The following is a 22,746-nucleotide window of genomic DNA, read 5'->3' on the forward strand; positions in this document are numbered from 1 at the left end:
GCCATCGGCCAGCTGATAGTACTTTGCAACTCTGATCAATCAACATGCTTACAGATTGTTACAATCTTGCCGTTTTCCCATCCACGATAATCACATGGCTGTGTCTTAATGCCAGTTTACTGAGTTGTATTGCTAGGGGCTTTCTACTTCCCATTAAAGATTTTTAAATCCCTCAGCCATTTTCTTACTTAAAACCATTAAAGGTAGCTTTAGGTATGCTGAAGAATGTGTGTGGATGATACAGCATTTCTCCTCTGCCTGGAATAGTTGTCTTCCCTATTGCCACTGCATTCCCTCATCTACCCTCTATCTCATTTTTTTTTTATTATTATTATTATTATTACTATACTTTAGGCTCTATGGTACATGTGCGCAACGTGCAGGTAAGTTACATATGTATACATGTGCTATGTTGGTGCGCTGCACCCACCAACTCATCATCTAGCATTAGGTATATCTCCCAATGCTATCCCTCCCCCCTCCCCCCACCCCACAACAGTCCCCGAAGTGTGATGTTCCCCTTCCTGTGTCCATGTGTTCTCATTGTTCAATTCCCACCTTTGAGTGAGAATATGCAGTGTTTGGTTTTTTGTTCTTGCGATAGTTTACTGAGAATGATGATTTCCAATTTCATCCACGTCCCTACAAAGGACGTGAACTCATCATTTTTTATGGCTGCATAGTATTCCATGGTGTATATGTGCCACATTTTCTTAATCCAGTCTATCATTGTTGGACATTTGGGTTGGTTCCAAGTCTTTGCTATTGTGAATAATGCTGCAATAAACATACGTGTGCATGTGTCTTTATAGCAGCATGATTTATAGTCCTTTGGGTATATACCCAGTAATGGGATGGCTGGGTCGAATGGAATTTCTAGTTCTAGATCCCTGAGGAATCGCCACACTGACTTCCACAAGGGTTGAACTAGTTTACAGTCCCACCAACAGTGTAAAAGTGTTCCTATTTCTCCACATCCTCTCCAGCACCTGTTGTTTCCTGACTTTTTAATGATTGCCATTCTAACTGGTGTGAGATGGTATCTCATTGTGGTTTTGATTTGCATTTCTCTGATGGCCAGTGATGGTGAGCATTTTTTCATGTGTGTTTTGGCTGCATAAATGTCTTCTTTTGAGAAGTGTCTGTTCATGTCCTTTGCCCACTTTTTGATGGGGTTGTTTGTTTTTTTCTTGTAAATTTGTTGGAGTTCATTGTAGATTCTGGATATTAGCCCTTTGTCAGATGAGTAGGTTGCGAAAATTTTCTCCCATTTTGTAGGTTGCCTGTTCACTCTGATGGTAGTTTCCTTTGCTGTGCAGAAGCTCTTGAGTTTAATTAGATCCCATTTGTCAATTTTGGCTTTTGTTGCCATTGCTTTTGGTGTTTTAGACATGAAGTCCTTGCCCATGCCTATGTCCTGAATGGTATTGCCTAGGTTTTCTTCTAGGGTTTTTATGGTTTTAGGTCTAACATTTAAGTCTTTAATCCATCTTGAATTGATTTTTGTATAAGGTGTAAGGAAGGGATCCAGTTTCATCTTTCTACATATGGCTAGCCAGTTTTCCCAGCATCATTTATTAAATAGGGAATCCTTTCCCCATTGCTTGTTTTTCTCAGGTTTTCAAAGATCAGATAGTTGTAGATATGTGGCATTATTTCTGACGGCTCTGTTCTGTTCCATTGGTCTATATCTCTGTTTTGGTACCAGTACCATGCTGTTTTGGTGACTGTAGCCTTGTAGTATAGTTTGAAGTCAGGTAGTGTGATGCCTCCAGCTTTGTTCTTTTGGCTTAGGATTGACTTGGCGATATGGGCTCTTTTTTGGTTCCATATGAACTTTAAAGTAGTTTTTTCCAATTCTGTGAAGAAAGTCATTGGTAGCTTGATGGGGATGGCATTGAATCTGTAAATTACCTTGGGAAGGATGGCCATTTTCATGATATTGATTCTTCCTACCCATGAGCATGGAATGTTCTTCCATTTGTTTGTATCCTCTTTTATTTCATTGAGCAGTGGTTTGTAGTTCTCCTTGAAGAGGTTCTTCACATCTCTTGTAAGTTGGATTCCTAGGTATTTTATTCTCTTTGAAGCAATTGTGAATGGGAGTTCACTCATGATTTGGCTCTCTGTTTGTCTGTTATTGGTGTATAAGAATGCTTGTGATTTTTGTACATTGATTTTGTATCCTGAGACTTTGCCGAAGTTGCTTATCAGCTTAAGGAGATTTTGGGCTGAGACAATGGGGTTTTCTAGATATACTATCATGTCATCTGCAAACAGGGACAATTTGACTTCCTCTTTTCCTAATTGAATACCCTTGATTTCCTTCCTTTGCCTAATTGCCCTGGTCAGAACTTCCAACACTATGTTGAATAGAAGTGGTGAGAGAGGGCATCCCTGTCTTGTGCCAGTTTTCAAAGGCAATTCTTCCAGTTTTTGCCCATTCAGTATGATATTAGCTGTGGGTTTGTCATAGATAGCTCTTATTATTTTGAGATACGTCCCATCAATACATAATTTATTGAGAGTTTTTAGCATGAAGCATTGTTGAATTTTGTCAAAGGCCTTTTCTGCATCTATTGAGATAATCATGTGGTTTTTGTCTTTGGTTCTGTTTATATGCTGGATTACATTTATTGATTTGCGTATATTAAACCAGCCTTGCATCCCAGGGATGAAGCCCACTTGATCATGGTGCATAAGCTTTTTGATGTGCTGCTGGATTCTGTTTGCCAGTATTTTATTGAGGATTTTTGCATCAATGTTCATCAAGGATATTGGTCTAAAATTCTCTTTTTTGGTTGTGTCTCTGCCAGGCTTTGGTATCAGGATGATGCTGGCCTCATAAAATGAGTTAGGGAGGATTCCCTCTTTTTCTATTCATTGGAATAGTTTCAGAAGGAATGGTACCAGCTCCTCCTTGTACCTCTGGTAGAATTCGGCTGTGAACCCATCTGGTCCTGGACTTTTTTTGGTTGGTAAGCTATTGATTATTGCCACAATTTCAGCTCCTGTTATTGGTCTATTCAGAGATTCAACTTCTTCCTGGTTTAGTCTTGGGAGGGTGTATGTGTTGAGGAATTTATCCATTTCTTCTAGATTTTCTAGTTTATTTGCATAGAGGTGTTTGTAATATTCTCTGATGGTAGTTTGTAATTCTGTGGGATCAGTGGTGATATCCCCTTTATCATTTTTTATTGCATCTATTTGATTCTTCTCTCTTTTTTTCTTTATTAATCTTGCTAGCGGTCTATCAATTTTGTTGATCCTTTCAAAAAACCAGCTCCTGGATTCATTTATTTTTTGAAGGGTTTTTTGTGTCTCTGTGTCCTTCAGTTCTGCTCTGATTTTAGTTATTTCTTGCCTTCTGCTAGCTTTTGAATGTGTTTGCTCTTGCTTTTCTAGTTCTTTTAATTGTGATGTTAGGGTGTCAATTTTGGATCTTTCCTGCTTTCTCTTGTGGGCATTTAGTGCTATAAATTTCCCTCTACATGCTGCTTTGAATGCATCCCAGAGATTCTGGTATGTTGTGTCTTGGTTCTCGTTGGTTTCAAAGAACATCTTTATTTCTGCCTTCATTTTGTTATGTACCCAGTAGTCATTCAGGAGCAGGTTGTTCAGTTTCCATGTAGTTGAGCGGTTTTGAGTGAGATTCTTAATCCTACGTTCTAGCTTGATTGCACTGTGATCTGAGAGACAGTTTGTTATAATTTCTGTTCTTTTACATTTATTGAGGAGAGCTTTACTTCCAAGTATATGGTCAGTTTTGGAATAGGTGTGGTGTGGTGCTGAAAAAAATGTATATTCTGTTGATTTGGGGTGGAGAGTTCTGTAGATGTCTATTAGGTCTGCTTGGTGCAGAGCTGAGTTCAATTCCTGGGTATCCTTGTTGACTTTCTGTCTCGTTGATCTGTCTAATGTTGACAGTGGGATGTTAAAGTCTCCCATTATTAATGTGTGGGAGTCTAAGTCTCTTTGTAGGTCTCTCAGGACTTGCTTTATGAATCTGGGTGCTCCTGTATTGGGTGCATATATATTTAGGATAGTTAGCTCTTCTTGTTGAATTAATCCCTTTACCATTATGTAATGGCCTTCTTTGTCTCTTTCGATCTTTGTTGGTTTAAAGTCTGTTTTATCAGAGACTAGGATTGCAACCCCTGCCTTTTTTTGTTTTCCATTTGCTTGGTAGATCTTCCTCCATCCTTTTATTCTGAGCCTATGTGTGTCTCTGCACATGAGATGTGTCTCTGGAATACAGCACACTGATGGGTCTTGAGTCTTTATCCAATTTGCCAGTCTGTGTCTTTTAATTGGAGCATTTAGTCCATTTACATTTAAAGTTAATATTGTTATGTGTGAATCTGATCCTGTCATTATGATGTTAGCTGGTTATTTTGCTCGTTAGTTGATGCAGTCTCTTCCTAGTCTCGATGGTCTTTACATTTCGGTATGATTTTCCAGTGGCTGGTACCGGTTGTGCCTTTCCATGTTTAGCGCTTCCTTCAGGAGCTCTTTTAGGGCAGGCCTGGTGGTGACAAAATCTCTCAGCATTTGCTTTTCTGTAAAGTATTTTATTTCTCCTTCACTTATGAAGCTTAGTTTGGCAAGATATGAAATTCTGGATTGAAAATTCTTTTCTTTAAGAATGTTGAATATTGGCCCCCACTCTCTTCTGGCTTGTAGGGTTTCTGCCGAGAGATCCACTGTTAGTCTGATGGGCTTCCCTTTGATGGTAACCTGACCTTTCTCTCTGGCTGCCCTTAACATTTTTTCCTTCATTTCAACTTTGGTGAATCTGACAATTATGTGTCTTGGAGTTGCTCTTCTCGAGGAGTATCTCTGTGGCGTTCTCTGTATTTCCTGAATCTGAATGTTGGCCTGCCTTGCTAGATTGGGGAAGTTCTCCTGGATAATATCCTGCAGAGTGTTTTCCAACTTGTTTCCATTCTCCCCGTCACTTTCAGGTACACCAGTCAGACGTAGATTTGGTCTTTTCACATAGTCCCACATTTCTTGGAGGCTTTGCTCGTTTCTTTTTATTCTTTTTTCTCTAAACTTCCCTTCTCGCTTCATTTCATTCATTTCATCTTCCAGGGCTGATACCCTTTCTTCCATTTGATCGCATCGGCTCCTGAGGCTTCTGCATTCTTCACGTAGTTCTCGAGCCTTGGTTTTCAGCTCCATCAGCTCCTTTAAGCATTTCTCTGTATTGGTTATTCTAGTTATACATTCTTCTAAATTTTTTTCAAAGTTTTCAACTTCTTTGCCTTTGGTTTGAATATCCTCCCATAGCTCAGAGTAATTTGATCGTCTGAAGCCTTCTTCTCTCAGCTCGTCAAAGTCATTCTCCGTCCAGCTTTGTTCCGTTGCTGGTGAGGAACTGCGTTCCTTTGGAGGAGGAGAGGTACTCTGGTTTTTAGAGTTTCCAGTTTTTCTGCTCTGTTTTTTCCCCATCTTTGTGGTTTTATCTACTTTTGGTCTTTGATGATGGTGATGTACAGATGGGTTTTGGTGTGGATGTCCTTTCTGTTAGTTTTCCTTCTAACAGACAGGACCCTCAGCTGCAGGTCTGTTGGAGTACCTGGCTGGCCGTGTGAGGTGTCAGTCTGCCCCTGCTGGGGAGTGCCTCCCAGTTAGGCTGCTCGGGGGTCAGGGGTCAGGGACCCACTTGAGGAGGCAGTCAGCCCGTTCTCAGATCTCCAGCTGCATCCTGGGAGAACCACTGCTCTCCTCAAAGCTGTCAGACAGGGACATTTAAGTCTGCAGAGGTTACTGCTGTCTTTTTTTTGTCTGTGCCCTGCCCCCAGAGGTGGAGCCTACAGAGGCAGGCAGGCCTCCTTGAGCTGTGGTGGGCTCCACCCAATTCGAGCTTCCTGGCTGCTTTGTTTACCTAAGCGAGCCTGGGCAATGACGGGCGCCCCTCCCCCAGCCTCGCTGCCGACTTGCTGTTTGATCTCAGACTGCTGTGCTAGCAATCAGCGAGACTCCGTGAGCGTAGGACCCTCTGAGCCAGGTGCGGGCTATACTCTCCTGGGGCACCATTTCCTAAGCCCGTCGGAAAAGCACAGTATTCGGGTGAGAGTGGCACCCCTGGAAAGGGAACTCCCTGACCCCTTGTGCTTCCCAAGTGAGGCAATGCCTCGCCCCTGCTTCGGCTGGTGCACGGTGCACTCACCCACTGACCTGCGCCCACTGTCTGGCACTCCCTAGTGAGATGAACACGGTACCTCAGATGGAAATGCAGAAATCACCCGTCTTCTGCGTCGCTCGCGCTGGGAGCTGTAGACCGGAGCTGTTCCTATTCGGCCATCTTGGCTCCTCCCCCGCCTCCATCTCATTTTAATAAAAGATTGGTATTTTAGAAAGAACTCAGATTCTCTTTGGGGAAGCGAGCGCCACCACTTGTATGGTGATTTTTAAAGATATATTCACAAGTTATTTGATGCTTCCCCCCAAGAGAGATGGAGCTACACTCCCCTTTTTTTAGTGTGGGCTGGACATAAGGACTCAGATAGATCTGGCAGAAAGGACGGAATGTCACTTTTGAGACTAGGTTATTAAAAACTGTGGCTTTTGTCTTGGGAGGTGCATGCTCACTTTTTCACTCTTAAACTCCTCACTCGGAGAAGCCAGCTGCCATGCTGTGAGGCAGCCTGTGGAGAGGCCCACGTAGTGAGGAACTGAGGACTGCTGGCAGCTGTGGCAGTGAGTGCAGAAGCAAATCCTTCCCCAGTTGAGGCTGCAGATGACTACAGCCCTGGCAAACATCTTGACTGAAGTCTTGTAAGACATTCTGAGGCAGAACCACCCAGCTAAGAAGCTCTAGACTCCTGACTCACAGAAACTGTGAGATGACATTTGTTTTTTTAAAAAATTGGTAAGTTTGGCTGGGCACGGTGACTCACGCCTGTAATCCCAGCACTTTGGGAGGCCAAGGCGGGTGGATCACGAGGTCAGGAGATCAAAACCATCCTGGCTAACATGGTGAAACGCCAACTCTACTAAAAATACAAAAAATTAGCCGGGCATGGTGGCGGGTACCTGTAGTCCCAGCTACTTGGGAGGCTGAGGCAGGAGAATGGTGTGAACCCGGGAGGCAAAGCTTGCAGTGAGCCGAGATCACACCACTGTGCTCCAGCCTGGGCGACAGAGTGAGACTCCATCTCAAAAAAAAAAAAAAATTGGTAAGCTTGGGGGCAATTTGTAATATAGCAATCATCAACTGACAGAACTTGCCTGAAACAAAATATTTTTTTCAGCAAGGAACCTGCTACTCTAAGCTTGCTGAAACTGGCTCTTTATTGAAAACTAGAATGGAAAGGAATGTTTAGTGTCAGGGTAAGTTCATGGATCAGTGGACCCAACAGAAATGCAGTGTGTGTGTGTGTGTGTGTGTGTGTGTAAAATGTATCTCACTTCTTTGGAAGTGAAAGATGAATTTTTGGAAAAACAAAACCACAATCAGTTCTTTGTTGTCATTGAAATCATTTGATAATTCTAAGCATGTACACACACTCCCAAAAGAGTAGAAGATGGTAGCTCAGAAGACAAGGAAGACTGGTAAAGCTACTGAGGTCTGTGGGAGCTGCCCTGTAAGTCAGAAGTGCCCACAAGTTGGAGCCATTAGGTTTTAAATGACAGAAACCCAATTCAAGCTAGTAAGCAAAAAGAGAATTTATTGTCTTACACATCTGGCAAGTCCAGGGCTACAACAAACTTCAGTACTCCTGTTTACAGAGTTCCCTGTCTCCCTCATCATCTTTGGCCCTTCCTCCCTGTTTCTTTCCTCAACTTCTCCTGTGACAAATCACTTTCTTTGGCCACCAGTAGCCCAGCTTCTCATCCTGAGTTTGCCTGCTCCATGGCAAAAAGTGCATTTCTCCTAACAACAATTAATCCAATCCTAGGAACATTCTGATTGACTGGCTTGGGTTGTAAGCCTTTGGCAAGGGGAAGGTGGTGAAGATGTTGTAATTGACAAGTTTGCCTGGACCACATGGAAAGAGAGGGAGTGATTACCCAAGGAACCCAAGAGGAGAGTGGGTGAGAGGGCTGTTAAACAAAAATATAATCACCGAAGCTCCCTACAACCTGGAGGCTTGATGAGAATAAGCCATGACACATGGTTGCTGTCGTATGGTTGCTGTTCTAAGCACATGGTTGCTATTCTTATGGTGCTTCAGTGAGATGCAACTAGAGGCTCAGGTTATAGGCTGAGTTAAGCCAGGAATGGGGTTTTCTTCTAGAAACTTCTGGAACTGAAAAGTTAAATTACTAGGAAGTCGCTGGAGAGGTTAGCTGGCCCTCCATGTCTATTCTACTTAAAGCTGTTCGACTTATAAGTATGAGAATTTAATTCTTCTCCACCCAGCAAGAGAGAAGAATGAGGTCTCTTTGCCTTTATATTTCTAAGAGAACTCATTTAGAGTTTTAAAACACAGGGAGATTAAGGATGTAGGAATGTGTGGAGGTGGTAGACATCTGCTGAATTTTTTTCATAAGAGAGTTTGAGTTGAGATTCTGACATATGCATCCAAGAGATCCTAATAAAGCTGGTTCTAAAGAGATCCAGATTTTCATATTAGAACTATAATAAATGAGATTTATGTGCTTTTATGAAACTTTATGTTAGCAATTAAAGTATTTTGTACTGGAGGATCAGTTCAAGGGCAAATCTCTGCAAAAATGTTCCAACTGAACCATATGTATTCAGAATCACAGTGTGTTAGAACTGAAAGAGGCCTGAAAGATCCTATTTAACTGTTTTTTAAGTGAAAAGAAACATCTTTTCATATGTTTAATGGTTATTTGTATTTCTTCTTTTGTGAATTGCCTTTTAAAATTATTTCTCATTTTTCTATTGGAACATTAATTTGTAAATTATTTGTAAGTACTTTTACATGTATAATATAAACATATTATCTGTCATATACAGTATGCATCTTTCCTTTTTCCATGTTATAGTGCTGCTTTCTATATATACATGAAGTTTTAAGTTTTTTGTAAGTTGATTTATCTCTTTGTAGATTATGTCTTAGCGTTTATAACTAGTAAAAACACTTCCCAATACCCAAATACACTAAATAGCCACATATTTTAAGTTATTTTGCAATTTTTTAAATTTTATTGAATTTTAAGGATCTGTCTTTAACTTACTTATATATAAATCTTTAACAAATCTGAAATTTAATTTGCAAAGTAGGCATATAATTTTATTTTTTCCCAAATGGTTAGCCAAATATTGCTGTACCATTTATTAAGTAATCTAGTTTTTTCCTATTCAACTGAAATGCCACACTGACTTAATGTTTTATTTATTTATTTGAGGCGGCAGAACTTCTCAAAATATTTATTAACAGAGAACAATATTTCATGTAATTAGCATTTGATTTAATAGCTCAATTTGAAGAATGGAAAAAATAAAGGGAAATGATAGATTTCAGTACTACGAACAATATTTGTTGGGACTTTTGAAGGTAGATAAATTGGAAGAAAAAGTATTATGTTGCTTTATTTTAAAAGTAGAAGCTAGCAATTTTTAGCTGCATTTGAGGACTTTATTTTCTTTTTGCATTTTCTTCCCTGTCATCTACAGATTTCCTAGCAGACTTAACATCTGACATTGGGGAATCCTTAAACCCAAGGAAGGAACTGCTGGCAGGAAATTTTCTGTGGATGTTAGGATTAAGAAAAGGGGAGACGCAATAAGGGATGTGCTTCCTTAAGATGATAAACTCTATCCACAAAGCCCCTGTCTGAAATTCTGGGTTGAATTCTATCCTCCCCAACCTCCCGCAAAAAAAAGACATGCTCTTCAACATATCTTCCTAACCCCCAGTATCTCAGAATGTGACCTTATTTGGAAATAGGATCATTGCAGATATAATTAGTTAAATAAAAATGAGGTCATACTGGAGTAGGGTAGGCCTCTGATCCAATATGACTGGTGGCCTTATTAGAAGATGGCCATGTGAAGACAGAAACACACAAGAAGACCATGCAATGATGAAGACAGAGACTGGAGTTATGCAGCTGAAAACCAAGGAACAGCTTCTTACGTACCTAATTTGTGTCAGATTTCACTACGTGTCAAAGATTGCTATAAAACCACCAGAAACTAAGAAGAGAGGAAGGATTCCCCTACAGGTTTCAGAGGAAACACAGCTCTGCTTATGCCTTGATTTCAGATGTACAGCTTTCTAGTTTGTGCTACTTTATTACAGCAGCCCTAGGAAACTAAAGCAGCCCCCATGAGATATAATGGCCTCATGGCTTCTGACACCAAAATGCCCCCAAAACAACTTTGATCTGAATTTTGTCAAATTTTGAACACTTATAGGAGATGATATAACTAGAATATGAGATACTCATTAAATAAAGCCCAATGACTCCATGGGTTCCAAGTAAAAGTTAAGTAAATCCCTTAAAATCAGAGCTAGAATAATTGTTCTGCCACTCATTAGCTCTGTGACCTTAAGCAAGTTATTTAACTTCTTGGGGCCCCTGCTTCCTCATCTGTAAAACAAAATATCTACCTCAAAGGGTTATCATAAAAACTGGACGAAGTAGTGATGCATGCAAAAGTACTTAGAACAGTACTTGATACAGAGTGAGTACATAATCGATGATCTTCTTCTTCTTCTTTTTCATCTTCTACCCATCCTCCTCCACAAGTGCAGCTGAACAAATTCAAAATGATAGTTCATCACATAGTTGCAACAATGTGCTAGACACTCATATAAAGACCCATTGTAATGTAGTCATTTTGCAATGGAAGTTTGGCCATGCAACAAGAATGTGCCCCTGATATGTCTCCTTGCAGGTTGCTATGAACTGAATTGTGTCCTCCCCTGGCGAACTCATACGTTGAAGCCCTAATCCTCAATGTGATTGTATCTGAAGATAGGGTCCTTGGCAGATAACTAAGGCTAAAGGAGTCATAAGGGTGGCACCCTAATTCTATAGGACTGTAGCCTCATAAAAAGAGGGAGAGAGAGAGAGAGCTCTCTCTATGGCAAGCACAGAGGAAAGGCCACGTGAGCATGCGGTGAGAAGGCAGCTGTCTGCAAGCCACAGAGTGCACTCACTAGAAGCCAACCATGCTGGCACCCTGATCTTCCTCTTCCCTCTTTCAGAGCTGTGAAAAAATTAATATCTATTGTTTAAGCCACCCAGTCTATGGTGTTTTGTTATGGCAGCCAAACTGACTAATTCACAGATTCAACACTCAAAGGGTTAAATATATATACCCCTTGGAACAGACAATGTGGATCTCCCTGCTTGGCTGATCCTCCTACCCTACTAGTCTTCCAAATTTGTAGCGCTGTAGGGCCCTCTTCTTGACCCTGGGTCTTCTATCTCAATCCAGCCCAACGCTTTAAATACCATGTGAAATGGTTTGAATGTATATCTCCCCTTCAAAATTCATATTGAAACTCAATCCCCAATGCAGCATTGTCAAGAGGCAAGGCCTTTAGGAGGTGATTAGGTCATGAGGGATCTGCCTGTGTGAATGAATTAGAACCTTATAAAAGGGATGGAGGGAACTAGCTAAGCTCTTTTTGCTCTTCTCTTTTCTCCCATGTAAGGATGCTACAGTGAGAAGATGCCAGATCCTCATCAGACACCAAACTTGCTGGTGCCTTGATCTTGGACTTCCCAGCCCTTAGAACTGAGAGAAATAAATGTCTATAATTTATAAATTACCCAGTCTGTAATATTGTGCAGCACAAAGTGAGTAAGACATCGTATGTATACTGATGACATACAAATTTAGTCCTCATCTCTTCCTTCAACTGCAGGCCTATGTGTCCAACTTCCTTCTTGACTCCTCCACTTGGATGGATAATAAATAGTCACCTCAAATATTTTAAAGTCCAAAACAAACCCTTCATTGAAGTGTTTGTTCCCTCTTTTCAACCATGCCTTGTCCATGTGGACACCCCCACCCAAAAAGTCATCCTAGATTTCTTTTTCTTTACCCCCTCTGCCCACATCCAACCCATCAGTAAGTCTTGTCAGTTCTACTTCCAAATTATATTTTTAATGTTATTCCCATTTCTCAGTTCCGCTATCACCACCACGACTATTTCTTGCCATAGTCTCATTTCTTGCCATAGTCTCCTAAATGGTCTCCCAGTCTCTAGTCTTGCTGTCTTATAAATTCCTCTCCACTCAGTAGCCAGAGTTATCTTTTATAAAATATAATTTTAATTTTACAAAAAAAATACATGTGCAGAGTTTAAGCAGGCAGAGTTCAACAAATGATGTCACCAAAAGGAAAAAAACAAACAAGACATACCAATACCTTCCAGATAAATAATTTTTAATGCTTCAGCTCAGAGTTATCTTTTCGTTTGTTTGTTTTTGGTTAGGTTTATTGAGGTACAATTTGCATAGAGTAAAATTCAGCAATTCACATATTTAGGTATACATTCCAGTGACTTTTGACAAATATATTCAGTCATGTAACCACTATAATAAAAATATAGAATATTTCCTTTACCCGTAAGATATAGATGGATATAGATATAGATATAAAAGATACAAGGTCTCCTTCTGTTGCCCTTGAACTCCTGGGATCAAGCAATCCTCCTGCCTCAACCTCTCAACTAGCTGGGATTACAGGTTTGAGCCACTGTACCCATCACCATAAGTTATATTTTAATACATTAACTGAATCATGTCAACTCTTTAGGCAAAAAGCCTTCAGTGACTTTCTTCTAACTTAGAATAAAATCCAAACTCTTTGTCAGTGTCCTTGAAGCCCTACAAAACTCACTTCCATTTACTTCTCTGAACTCCCCTAATAACAAGTCCCCTCACTCAGCAGGGCCCTGCTCAGGAGTTTCAATCTGCTTCATGGACGTTCAACCTGCTTCTCCCCTTGTCTAGAATGATCTTCCTCTGATGTTCCATCCACCTTACCTTTTCTGATTTCTTTATTCAGTGTAGCTTTCAATTCACCTCAAGTAAGTTATTAATTATTTTATCCTGTTTATTTCTTATCACAATTTGGGATAATTTTGTTAATGTATCTTTTTGCTTGTTTATGTCTTAGACCGCCAGAATGTAGCAAGATAAAAGCAGGACCTTGGTCCATTTATGTAACACTATATTCCCAGCTCGCATGATATTATCTATTCTGCCACACAGAGGGTTCTTCATATTAGGTTGAACTATTTGGAATTACCCACATATGACCGTTTTTGACCTACAAGAATGGTGATTTCATATGGTTCAATTGGTTTATAAATATTTGCTGAATAAATGAATGAACTGAAATTTTGAGTTGATGTCACCAGGAAGAGAATAGACAGTTATATTTGTGTGCAGTTAGAAAGAGTTCACTCTCCTGAGTTCACTTGATCACTTTTGATCCTAAATTGCCACCCGCTACCATCGTAGTTTTCCACATAATAATTTTCTATCAGGAAAATTATTCATTAAAACAGATAACATGGGTCACTTAAGTGTAAAACTTAAAGGTAACACTTTTTCAAGGAAATCTACCAGAAGAAAATCTTTTTCTAATTTTTAAAGTTTAATGAAACATAATTTACATGCAATGTAAATGGCTAATAATTTACGTACGATAGCTAATTTTTAACATTTCATGTTTTTTGTTGGCAGGCAACGTATTGGACCTTCCTGAGCTTCTCAGAAGACAGAGGGTTTTCTTTTGAGGCAAATTTGATAGCACATTTTGATAGTACAGGAGGTGATACGGCATGGTGACAGAAAAGCGCCGGCTTGGTTAGCAGGACCACCTGGAAGGGCTGCAGGCTGTGCCGCTTACCAGCCAGGGGACCTTGGGCCAGCTGCTTGGCCTCACTCACCCTGTTTCCTCAGCTGCAATTGGGATGAACAGACTGCCTGCTTCGGGGTTGCCTAAGGGTCACATTGGTTAATGATATGAAATGCTTAACACAGTGCCTGGCATAGAATTCTCATTAGATGATACCTCAGCTGGGCTTTAGGAGCTACAGAAGAAGCTGCATCTCCATGAGCTCAGCGTATTTCTAGCTTTCCTTTTTGTTTTCTATTCAACCTTTCACCCAACTCAGCTTCTCAATCCCTAAATGACAAAGGTTTGGGAAGGAAGACTTGGACCGAGGCTTGCATTTGTTTCTGAGAATTAAACGTTATGTTTTCTTCAATCTAAATAGGTTTGCTCATACAGCCTTGTTCAATGGTTTTTTTTCTCCTTGATAAATGACTCTCAACTTCTTTTCCCTCGTTTAATTGCTTATCTACATACAGTGCCTGGAAGGAAATAAATTTAATGGCCCCTAGCAACTGGCCTTCAGGTATCAAGTTTAAGTCCCTTTAAGCAGAACAGCAAACAGAGCACAGAATGAACTGGTTTCATGGTAGCGTACTGCAATTAGATGCAAGAATAGGGAAAGCAGGGTGCTTTAAGTGGTGACACAATTAGTATAGCACTGGGGGGCTTCTCTTTCCACTTCTTCAACTCCACCTGGATTCCACTGGCTGAAGAGTCGATGACATCCCTGAAAAATCTTCCCTCTCTTGTTTCTCTGATGCCACCTCTGTGTTCTCCACCTCACTGGCCACACTTCCTTTACCTCCCAAACTTTTAACTCTGAGTGTCCCAAACTTGTCTCATCACCTACCCCTGCTGCCCAGCTCCCCAGCCTGTTCCCTTTCTGTCACGGGCATTCTCCTTCTGGTCTCTTGGGAGAGAAACAATGAAGGCCTATTTGGCACTTTTATTTCTATTCAAGGAACCAGACTGTGAACAAGTTTACCATTTAGTCCTTTGGACTGTGTCTTGAATTCATCCCTCTTCTCCATTCTCACCAGCACCATCATCATGATGGCTAATATTTCCTGAGTACCTTTCATCCAGGCATGATGTCAGGTGCACCAACTTACTTAATCCTCATAGCCACCACCTGAGCAAGCTCCTGTTTTATAAATGGACCAGTTCTTGTTGCTATTGTACAAGTTATTTTCTTTCTATAACGTCCTCCTTCCACATTCTTAAGGAAACTTCCCCTTCCTTTAAAGTACTCAGGGAACCCTGCATTTCTTCTTGAAGCTTTCTCCAGCTTCATCATCTCACAGTGGTCTCTCTTTTCACTAAATGTCCAATATCTGCACATAAGTACCCCAAAGTTAGCACGGAATTGTTCTATGGCTGTCATATATGTTAAAAATCATTAAAAGTTCATTTTTTCTCCCATTATGGGAAGGATACATGCTCCTACTAGTAAATTTAGTAGGTAGAAAAAAATTATCACTATCTAGACTGCTTTCCATTTAGTCTTTATGCATAGCTTTCTGTCTGCCTATTTTTACCTTGTGTTTGTAACTTACTATTATAAAATATGCGTCTCTATGTTCATTGTCAACATTATTTACCATAACATGGAGTGGATTTACACATATTCTCTATATTTGGATTAAAGGAGATAGAGTATGTGAAATTAAATGGGAGAAGTATCTGATACATAACAGGCAATACAAATATTATCACATAGTGTCAATTTATTTGTGAATATTGAAAGCTCAAAAAAAGAAAAAAGTTTTTTTTTTAATTCCCCTAATTACTTATTGCAGTATTGTGTTCATACAAAGTGCTCAATCATTTTGGATAAATAACAATTTTTTTCCTCATCATGAAGTAAGGTATGCTCACTGCAAAAAATCTAGAAAATAAAGAGGAACATACTAAAGAAAAGAATACTGCCATATAATCTCAGTCTTCAGAAATAATCTTTTGTAACACTTATACGCTGCTGGTGGGAATGTAAATTAGTTCAGCCATTGTGAAAAGTAGTGTAGCAATTCCTCAAAAAACTTAAAATAGAATTACCATTCAACCCAGCAATCCCATTACTGGGTATATACCCAGTGGAATCTAAATCGTCCTGCCATAAAACACATGCACATATATGTTCATTGCAGCACTATTCACAATAGCAAAGACATGGAATCAACCTATATGCCCATCAATAGTAGACTGAATAAAGAAAATATGGTACATATTCACCACAGAATACTAAGTAGCCATAAAAAAGAAAAAGATCATGTCCTTTGCAACAATATGGATGGAGCTAGAGGCAATTATCCTAAGCAAACTAATGCAGAAACAGAAAACCAGATACTGCATGCTCTTACTTATAAGTGGGAGATACACCATGAGAACACATGAACACAAAGAGTGGAAAAAGAGACACCATGGCCTACTTGAGGCTGGAGGCTGGGAGGAGGGAGAGAATCAAAAAACTTCCTATGGAGTACTATGCTTATTACCTGCGTGATGAAATAATCACTTTGAATATTGTCAGTACATTATCTTCTAATCTAGACTCTTTTCCATGTTCTATATGCACACAGAAATACACATGCGAAGCTGAACACATATGTGAAACAAAATTCAGACACTCAAATTTTCCGCCAATACATGATAAAATCTTGCACAATAGCTTCCTCCACAGCGGAAAATGTCTTTACTACATCTTAAAAATGGGGTAAATTAATAGTTAGGCTCTTCAGTGTAATAATCATGGTAAATATTCTCAATGTGAGAAAATACAAACAAAAGGCCTTCTCTCCCAGCAAATTTAGACCCAAATGAAAATTTAAGCACAATCATTTTAAACGAATTTATCCTGGAGCTTAGTGGTTCGAGTTCAAGGTTGAGGAGCAGTCTGGGGACATCAGCTCTTAATATTTTTCAAGTTTTGGAGCAAGTGGTTTCTAGGTTCTAAGTGAAGTGAAACAGAATCTCTAGGGGCATGTAGTAAAGATAATCCCATACTATATGCTGCGTAGAGTTAAAGAGAAGAGGCGAGAGCATGAAGATAAACCAGTACAATCAGTCGTTCACATACGACTAACTACAATGATACTCCCGTTTGCTTCCTGTGAAGTAGTTACTAATAATCACTGATGTCGCTTTTTAATTTCATACATCCTTGAAGTATTTTCATATAGATATTGAAAGAGTCAACATAAAAGCCACATCCATTTTCTAATTTTGAACAATATTTAGAGGAACCTAATATCTTCTCATATTTTTGTCTTGCTTCCATCTCATGAGTTCCCAAAATAGATATATTATCTGAATGAAGAGTTCATGGGCAAAATGTCACACTTTTCTTGGTTTGGCTAATTATATTTCTGCTTTTGCTTAGAATAAGATTAATTTTCCTATTCTGCTAATAAACCATGTGATGGCAAAATGCCTTATTCTGAGAAAAGATGCCTTTGGTATTTTAAAGAATTGGGAAGCTATTTCAGATAAGCTATCATATGCATGAAGATTAATTTATTCATATGAAATGTTCAATAACCAGAAAAGACTGATTTAAATAAAACCATTTCACAATTAAGTTTTTTTTTTTGGTTATGGACAGTGATTTCTTCTAAGAAACAAAGCGCCTGTCTATATGAAGAATAACTAAAATAATGGTTAGCAAATATTGATTGGATCCAGCCAAGTGAGCAGCATTTTTGAGTTTACAGATGTGGTAACTTTGAACTATATTTAAGTGCTTATAATGAAACCTTACAATTGGAGTAATAGCTTTGTTCCTGAGTCTCATGAAAAATTTCCAGCTCCTTTGTCCTAAATTTCTGCCTGACAATCACCCATTTCAAGGAATAAAAGGATATAATAAGTGATAAATCTATGCTGGAAATTTTTAATCTAAAAAGTTCACATACTATTTCCAATAAACTGAAAACTATTAGAGAAATATGGAGGTATTAAAACCTATTAATAGGAAAATCAATGGCAACATATTTTAAATGGTTTTGAATTTTATAAAGATTTTCTTTTATAGCACTATGTCCTTTTTCTTTTCTTCTCCTTGTTTGATTTCCAACAGCTGAGCTATTTACTTGTTGAGTTATTTCATATCTATTATTCCACTTAGACCTTGAACCCTGTGAGGGCAGGGACTAACTTTATTCCTAGTGCTTGTCACATGATTTGCACTAAATAAGTATATTTTTCCAGCCTGCACTACTACTTACAATAAGGAGTTTATTATATTTACTTGAAAATGTTTTCAACCTTCTAAGGATGACCTCTCATATTATTATTCTATTATTGACCTTTCTATTCTTATTATTGACCTTTCATCTTATTCTGATTTAGTAAGCAGATTTTATGTCTCCTTGTCCATACCCATTCAAGGCTGTCTAGATTTCAATTGTATCTTCAGATTTTTTTTTTTTTGCTAGTTTTCTTCTTTTTTAAATTTTATTTTTTATTTTATTATTATTATACTTTAAGTTTTAGGGTACAAGTGCACAATGTGCAGGTTAGTTACATATGTATACATGTGCCATGCTGTTGTGCTGCACCCATTAACTCGTCATTTAGCATTAGGTATATCTCCTAAAGCTATCCCTCCCCCCTCCCCCACCCCACAACAGTCCCCAGAGTGTGATGTTCCCCTTCCTGTGTCCATGTGTTCTCATTGTTCAATTCCCACCTTTGAGTGAGAATATGCAGTGTTTGGTTTTTTGTTCTTGCGATAGTTTACTGAGAATGATGATTTCCAATTTCATCCACGTCCCTACAAAGGACGTGAACTCATCATTTTTTATGGCTGCATAGTATTCCATGGTGTATATGTGCCACATTTTCTTAATCCAGTCTATCATTGTTGGACATTTGGCTTGGTTCCAAGTCTTTGCTATTGTGAATAGTGCTGCAATAAACATACGTGTGCATGTGTCTTTATAGCAGCATGACTTATAGTCCTTTGGGTATATACCCAGTAATGGGATGGCTGGGTCAAATGGTATTTCTAGTTCTAGATCCCTGAGGAATGGCCACACTGACTTCCACAATGATTGAACTAGTTTACAGTCCCATCAACAGTGTAAAAGTGTTCCTATTTCTCCACATCCTCTCCAGCACCTGTTGTTTCCTGACTTTTTAATGATTGCCATTCTAACTGGTGTGAGATGGTATCTCATTGTGGTTTTGATTTGCATTTCTCTGATGGTCAGTGATGATGAGCATTTTTTCATGTGTTTTTTGGCTGCATGAATAAAGAAACCAGCTGCAGAGAGAATAATTTAATCAGGAAATCGAAGCCAGGTACAGTCGCTCACGCCTGTAATCCCAGTGACTCCAGAGCCTGAGGCAGGAGGATTGCTTGAGCCCAGGAGTTTGAGGCTGCAGTGAGCTATGATTGCACCACTGCACTCCAGCCTGGGCAACAGAGTAAGACCTCATCTCTACCAAAAACAAACAAACAAACAAAACCCATAGGGAATTAAGTGGAAGACTTAGGATCTATTGCCTTCTTTTATCTCAAGCTGGTGGAAATAGCTCTACATTTAAAGGTAGAAATAAGGATGGACCAGATAGACAACCTAAAACTAAGAGTCATAACTATAAAATACCTAAATACATATTAATTTTCACCAAGCTAAAGTGAAAAATGAAATGGTCAATACTATCTATGCTGTATTTGTATGTATGGGATACACTTATACCAACACTTATACAATAGAATAACCAACACTTAACTAGTATTAATGATATACCCCTATTAAGCAAAAGGATTTCTTGAGTGAAGTAAACCCAATAACCAGTATTTCTTTTCAAAAACATCTATGAAAATACTAGGTTTCTATAAAATTTTCCAGATACCACTTGAAAATAGTTGTTTAGTTTTCCAAATTGGCCAGAAAAACTTATTTAATTTATAAAGTTACTGAAGTACTCTCTCTTTAAAAATGAAAAAATATGATATAATAATTTTAATGATAAACAAAATGAAAAAGGTAATAAAATAGAAAAAATATTTATCTTGAATGTTGGAAATTGAGACAAAGCATATTCAATGTTCAATTGAATGACTTTCATTGTGTTCCCATTACATCTTTGTTTTTATATTTAGATTTTATTTCACCAAAAATTTTAAAAACTCATAGTTGAAAATATCAAATACTTCCTCATGAGCCTTATATCCCTCCTTCCTTCCCCTGAAACAATCATTTACATTTCTTTTACTGGTCATGTTGGTATCTACTTCCATGTCTCTAAAAAACATTCATTTCTCAATTTCTTATATTTCTCAATTTTCCAGTTTTTGGTATTATCTATTGACTTCCCACTCTAGAAAATGACTGCTTCCACCATACATGTGCCTTCTTTCCTCTTCACGCCCTCACAATACAGTCATATTATGTTTGCATTTGATATCAAGCAATATATTTACATTAATATAACTATGCACAAACTGTTCACAGCTGAGCCATGTAGGAAACTATGATAAATTTTTCTTTCCTGAGCAGCTTTTTGCTTGCCCTGGAGCTAATTATCTTGTTTTACCATTTGCTTAGTTTTCTATGTACTTATCACTAATTTAATCCCAAATTATTTACCAGTTCTCTAAATCTTCTCTTAAGATACTGAGATGCATTGCTTTCATCTTCCTGACAAAGTATGTTTCATTCTTCTGATGGCCTGTTGGTCTTTATGCCTGATGCATAAGACATAAAGCTGTCATCTTGGGACTTTCCGTCACCATCATTCTGGCCTCACTGTCTTACTCTCCTACATGTGTCTCCCAAACTGGGTGTATCTCCTGGGTGTGTTGCCCTGATCTTCCACTTTATTGGTTTAATTTCTTGTTTTGGTGAAGATGGTTAAGTTCTGGGCAGCTTAGTTAGGGAACCCTGATGTTACTGCATTTAGGTTTTCCTCCTGGACTGATCAGGTAAGATTCTTCCAATCTCCTGTCAGAAGAGTCAAAGTCTGCTACTACTATTTTGGATCTAGGTCAAGCGAGATAGTGGGGTAGAGAGAGGTGGGCATTCAATATGCATGCATTTTCTTAAGCTGGCTTTGTTCAGTACAGTGCTCCCAACTTCAACTCTGCTTGGGATCCCCAAGCAGGAAACCTGTTCTCTCTCTCCTGTGAATATGCTTCCTGGGAAAGAGAAGGGAAATAGAAGGGCTAGTGTACCTTTTCATGATTGGAAAGGATCTGGTGATCTGACTGCTTCTTAAATAAACTTTCAATGCATCATTCTCATTTTAGTCTCTCCTCTTCACCACACTTCCAGAAGAATCTGATGCTGCCAATTCCTGAGACTTGAAGGCTCTTTAGTGTAAAACAAGTTGCTTCTTGGCTTTCCTGCTGCTGGTTTAGTACTTTAATTTGGGAGTTCTGCTAAGTCTTTTCTCACTCATCCAATTTTCCAAAATTGTGTTATTGTTGTTTATTTTCCCATGGCCCAGGACTTAAAAAAATTCACTGACAAATTAACTGGATTTGGGGAGGACCAAATCTGATGCATGTGTTTAATTTACTCCCTACATCTGGGAGCTCCATTAAATTTTTACAAGTATAACTTGACATAATAAAATCTAAATTTAATTAATATATTTACCCTTCACCTCAAAAATACAAGGGCTTTAGAAACTTTTCATACTAATTACCCCATATTCCTTATTAATGTTTATTGTTTAAATTCTGCCTTTTAAATACCCTCCATCTCCAAATTAGCCGTTGTTCCCCATTATTGTTGTGTATAAGAGTGCTTATTTAGATATAGCCAGATGTTTATACATTTCTTGGTCCACCATTTCTTCTTGCATGTGACTCCTTTCTGGGTTCAGTGTTCTTACCACTGAAGTACATCTTTACTGAAGATGCTGTTGGTGCCCTGTCCAGAATCTCTTCAATGAGCTGGTGTACTCATCCCTTAGCTGCTGAGAGGGTTGGCAGCTAATAGTTCACACTCTTTCCCTGAGGATTCCCTTCAAGCCAACAATTTCAGAAAATGCCTGGAAGGTAACAGCCTTCCCCCATGGGCAGCTCACAGCCAATGACTGACTGATATGGGTGTACAGAACTGAGGCTCCAGAACTCCCTGTGGGATCAGACTGAGGCTAGACTTCAGCTAGAAACCCGTATCTTTCCCAGCTTCTTTTCCTGTCCTATTCTGCTTCCTTCCTCGCTGTTCAGATTTCTTCTGAGAGCACTCCCTCAGGCAATCACTTGGACAAGAATCTAATTCTCAGGGTCAGCTGCAAGAGCCCAACCTAAGACAGTTGGTAGCAGTAGTAGTTACATACACCTGAGTCTAAGGATGGGATTCTGGAGTTTGCTCACTCACCAGTGGTTCCATCAGAATCTCTTCCCTGAAGATAGTCGCAGATGTGCTCCTGCAGTGAAATTGCTAACAGTTTTACTTGTAGTGAACCAGGACAGCATATAAGTAGAAGCGAATGCATTAACTTGTGTGATGTATCCAGTATTTGAGAGTACAGGAGGAAAAGTAACTTGAAAGATTGTTGAATTGGGAGGGTATTGCTAAGTACCATTGATGCACTAAGTATAGATGCCAGGATCAAATCTATTAACCACCAATTTAAACCCAAGTGTGAGAGTCAAAGGGCCTCCATGGAAGCCTTTAAAAAGTCCCTCATCACTGGCAGCCAGAAGGCCAACTGAACTAGAGCCCAGGTGCAGCCTGTAATTATGAGTGGCAGAATGCCAGAGAAGGTTAATTCTCAGCCTGGGTAAGTCTCCTTCAAGAGAGTCAGGGTCCTGATTGGAAAAAAGTGGGAACATGAGAATTGGAATGGGGAAACTTATTAGACACACTTAAGGACCTTGGCCTCCCAGCTTCTCTGGAATATCTGGGCCTACAGAGGTGGCCCACTCCCTTGCTGGAAGATGGAAGACCTTCTCCTTGCTTGAAAACTATATAGAAGCTTTGAGTAAGTCAAGTGTCTTA

This window comes from Pongo abelii, chromosome 8, assembly GCF_028885655.2.
Source record: "Pongo abelii isolate AG06213 chromosome 8, NHGRI_mPonAbe1-v2.0_pri, whole genome shotgun sequence".
Classification (NCBI taxonomy): Eukaryota; Metazoa; Chordata; class Mammalia; order Primates; family Hominidae; genus Pongo; species Pongo abelii.